Source organism: Bombus affinis, unplaced genomic scaffold, assembly GCF_024516045.1.
Source record: "Bombus affinis isolate iyBomAffi1 unplaced genomic scaffold, iyBomAffi1.2 ctg00001076.1, whole genome shotgun sequence".
In the NCBI taxonomy this organism is placed as follows: Eukaryota; Metazoa; Arthropoda; class Insecta; order Hymenoptera; family Apidae; genus Bombus; species Bombus affinis.
This window is the reverse complement of record NW_026109539.1, coordinates 22,501-27,500: the sequence shown is the minus strand read 5'-3', so window position 1 is coordinate 27,500 and position 5,000 is coordinate 22,501.

Here is a 5,000-nt window from a genome sequence, read left to right as displayed (position 1 = left end):
AACCAGCATTTTCGTTTAAAAGTTCTCTCTGTGTCGTAGGTGGGACGTAAGCACCGTACGACGAGACTTTTCATTTTATATATATATGTAATATGACTTAGAGAGCAACGTTCCATGGTTCAGTAACAACGTCACTCAGCCACTTTAATTCTCCTCCTCTCTCACCATCATATATCGATACAAAGATTCATACTTCACAGAATTATTTCTGTTTGTAACTTTTCTCCTCCAACTTCTCTCGTAGAATATAACTTAGCGGTAAAGCACGTATACGCATGCTGGACATACCGTAAGAATATTCTTTTATAAGCTTCAACACCTCTGTAGAGACGCGTTACCAGAAGATAACGCACTCTACAGAACGCCAAAAGGACCATCGTGCAGCTACAAATAGCTTACAACCGATGGTCTCTGCAAGAATGGCTACTCCGTAAGTACAAGCACACACGCATCCAACTTTTGTCAAATACGTGCACACAGGTCACCAGCTTCCCGACTAAGGGGAAGCTTGCCACGTTAACGGTCATTACGTCCTAGACTTCGACCCGCGGCGCAGCAGTGTAGAGAAAAAACCAGTACGAGAACGGAGGAACAGTCGAGAAATAGCGTAAAATACACTAAGACTCGAGGAGCGGTGACTGAATTCTCAACCGAGGCCGTAGAATAGCCACGCGCCCAGCGCTGTTCCGACCGAACCGTCCGGCTCGACGCTTCTCTTATAGATACCAAGGGGCCGGCCGGAAGGCCGGCGCCGGTCGGGCTAGCGGCCGCGCGCTTATGGTGCAAAACCTCCGTAGCAACGTACCGTTCGGAAGGGACGCTGGAACTTAGTCGCTCGCACGTTCAATAACTACTATATAAAGGCGATATCCAACCATCGAAATATTTTACCACAAGCATTATTAACATATTATAAATGCATTTTTACCAAAAAATTAATTTTTTTTTTCACCGAAAAATTGCATCAGTAAACATACAGTTTTATCGACTATGGACGAAAAATAACTTTATAATCGATTAAAACACGTTAAAATAACACGAAATATGTAAAAAGATATATACCTTGTAACATTAATTAACGAAAAAATTGCAAAAATATCCCAGTCGTATCAGTCCGACGGAAGCTAATTTTTCAAAAAATTCGACAAAAATGTTTAATCCGATTGTATTTAATAGAGATATAACGATCCCTGTCAAAAAAATTATACCTTATAACGCTTTTTAACGAAATAACTCGAAATAACCATTTCGGACTTTTCGCACCGGCCGAACTTCTTCAAAGTCCCAACGTCCCGTCGCATAGTTCCGTTTCTAGAAAACGTTCCAGCGACCAAATAAACGCTTAATCCCGACGTAAAACGTCGAGATACGTCCATTTGTGCAAAAATATTCCTACCTTGTAACACTTTTAAGCGAGATAACTCGAAAAAACGTGTTCGATACGGAAATTTTTCAAAGTCCCAACGAAAAAATCGAAACTTTGTAGAAGGTCTTGGGGACGACATAAACGCTTAATCCCGACGTAAAACGTCGAGATACGTCGATTTATGCAAAAATATTCCTACCTTGTAACACTTTTAAGCGAGATAACTCGAAAAAACCTTTTCGGTCTTTTCGCACCGGCCGAACTTCTTCAAAGTCCCAACGTCCCGTCGCATAGTTCCGTTTCTAGAAAACGTTCCAGCGACCAAATAAACGCTTAATCCCGACGTAAAACGTCGAGATACGTCCATTTATGCAAAAATATTCCTACCTTGTAACACTTTTAAGCGAGATAACTCGAAAAAAACCTTTTCGGTCCTTTCGCACCGGCCGAACTTCTTCAAAGTCCCAACGTCCCGTCGCATAGTTCCGTTTCTAGAAAACGTTCCAGCGACCAAATAAACGCTTAATCCCGACGTAAAACGTCGAGATACGTCCATTTATGCAAATATATTCCTACCTTGTAACACTTTTAAGCGAGATAACTCGAAAAAACCTTTTCGGTCTTTTCGCACCGGCCGAACTTCTTCAAAGTCCCAACGTCCCGTCGCATAGTTCCGTTTCTAGAAAACGTTCCAGCGACCAAATAAACGCTTAATCCCGACGTAAAACGTCGAGATACGTCCATTTATGCAAATATATTCCTACCTTGTAACACTTTTAAGCGAGATAACTCGAAAAAACCTTTTCGGTCTTTTCGCACCGGCCGAACTTCTTCAAAGTCCCAACGTCCCGTCGCATAGTTCCGTTTCTAGAAAACGTTCCACCGACCAAATAAACGCTTAATCCCGACGTAAAACGTCGAGATACGTCCATTTATGCAAAAATATTCCTACCTTGTAACACTTTTAAGCGAGATAACTCGAAAAAACCTTTTCGGTCTTTTCGCACCGGCCGAACTTCTTCAAAGTCCCAACGTCCCGTCGCATAGTTCCGTTTCTAGAAAACGTTCCAGCGACCAAATAAACGCTTAATCCCGACGTAAAACGTCGAGATACGTCCATTTATGCAAATATATTCCTACCTTGTAACACTTTTAAGCGAGATAACTCGAAAAAACCTTTTCGGTCTTTTCGCACCGGCCGAACTTCTTCAAAGTCCCAACGTCCCGTCGCATAGTTCCGTTTCTAGAAAACGTTCCAGCGACCAAATAAACGCTTAATCCCGACGTAAAACGTCGAGATACGTCCATTTATGCAAAAATATTCCTACCTTGTAACACTTTTAAGCGAGATAACTCGAAAAAACCTTTTCGGTCTTTTCGCACCGGCCGAACTTCTTCAAAGTCCCAACGTCCCGTCGCATAGTTCCGTTTCTAGAAAACGTTCCAGCGACCAAATAAACGCTTAATCCCGACGTAAAACGTCGAGATACGTCCATTTATGCAAATATATTCCTACCTTGTAACACTTTTAAGCGAGATAACTCGAAAAAACCTTTTCGGTCTTTTCGCACCGGCCGAACTTCTTCAAAGTCCCAACGTCCCGTCGCATAGTTCCGTTTCTAGAAAACGTTCCACCGACCAAATAAACGCTTAATCCCGACGTAAAACGTCGAGATACGTCCATTTATGCAAAAATATTCCTACCTTGTAACACTTTTAAGCGAGATAACTCGAAAAAACCTTTTCGGTCTTTTCGCACCGGCCGAACTTCTTCAAAGTCCCAACGTCCCGTCGCATAGTTCCGTTTCTAGAAAACGTTCCAGCGACCAAATAAACGCTTAATCCCGACGTAAAACGTCGAGATACGTCCATTTATGCAAATATATTCCTACCTTGTAACACTTTTAAGCGAGATAACTCGAAAAAACCTTTTCGGTCTTTTCGCACCGGCCGAACTTCTTCAAAGTCCCAACGTCCCGTCGCATAGTTCCGTTTCTAGAAAACGTTCCAGCGACCAAATAAACGCTTAATCCCGACGTAAAACGTCGAGATACGTCCATTTATGCAAAAATATTCCTACCTTGTAACACTTTTAAGCGAGATAACTCGAAAAAACCTTTTCGGTCCTTTCGCACCGGCCGAACTTCTTCAAAGTCCCAACGTCCCGTCGCATAGTTCCGTTTCTAGAAAACGTTCCAGCGACCAAATAAACGCTTAATCCCGACGTAAAACGTCGAGATACGTCCATTTATGCAAATATATTCCTACCTTGTAACACTTTTAAGCGAGATAACTCGAAAAAACCTTTTCGGTCTTTTCGCACCGGCCGAACTTCTTCAAAGTCCCAACGTCCCGTCGCATAGTTCCGTTTCTAGAAAACGTTCCAGCGACCAAATAAACGCTTAATCCCGACGTAAAACGTCGAGATACGTCCATTTATGCAAAAATATTCCTACCTTGTAACACTTTTAAGCGAGATAACTCGAAAAAACGTGTTCGATACGGAAATTTTTCAAAGTCCCAACGAAAAAATCGAAACTTTGTAGAAGGTCTTGGGGACGACATAAACGCTTAATCCCGACGTAAAACGTCGAGATACGTCGATTTATGCAAAAATATTCCTACCTTGTAACACTTTTAAGCGAGATAACTCGAAAAAACCTTTTCGGTCTTTTCGCACCGGCCGAACTTCTTCAAAGTCCCAACGTCCCGTCGCATAGTTCCGTTTCTAGAAAACGTTCCAGCGACCAAATAAACGCTTAATCCCGACGTAAAACGTCGAGATACGTCCATTTATGCAAAAATATTCCTACCTTGTAACACTTTTAAGCGAGATAACTCGAAAAAACGTGTTCGATACGGAAATTTTTCCATGTCCCAATGTGCAATTCGAAACTTTTTAGAACGTTTCAAGAACAAAATTAACGCTTAATCCCGATGTATTTAATTAGAATATATCGATTTATGCCAGAATATACGTACCTTATAACGCTTATTATGGAATTAATGCGAAAGGAACTTTCGGTACTTTCGGCACTTTTGGAGCAGTGCGAAACCATTCAAAGTGCCAACGTCCCAGTCAGCTAGGTCCGGTGGAAAAAATTTAAAAAAAAAATAAAAAGAAACCGTTACGTTCGGCTAGACGGCGTCGAACAATAACGATTTCTATAAAAATTTCCATACCTCGTAACGCTTTTTGAGGAATTATTTCGAAAGGAACGTTCGGCCTTTTCGTACCTGGACGAGAGAAATTTCAAAGTTCCAACGTCCCAGTCAGCTAGGTCCGGTGGAAAAAAATTTTTTAAAAAAATAAAAAGAAACCGTTACGTTTGGCTAGACGACGTCGAACAATAACGGTTTCTATAAAAATTTCCATACCTCGTAACGCTTTTTGAGAAATTATTTCGAAAGGAACGTTCGGCCTTTTCGTACCGGGACGAGAGAAATTTCAAAGTTCCAACGTCCCAGTCAGCTAGGTCCGGTGGAAAAAAATTTTTTAAAAAAATAAAAAGAAACCGTTACGTTCGGCTAGACGACGTCGAACAATAACGGTTTCTATAAAAATTTGCATACCTCGTAACGCTTTTTGAGGAATTATTTCGAAAGGAACGTTCGGCCTTTTCGTACCGGGGCG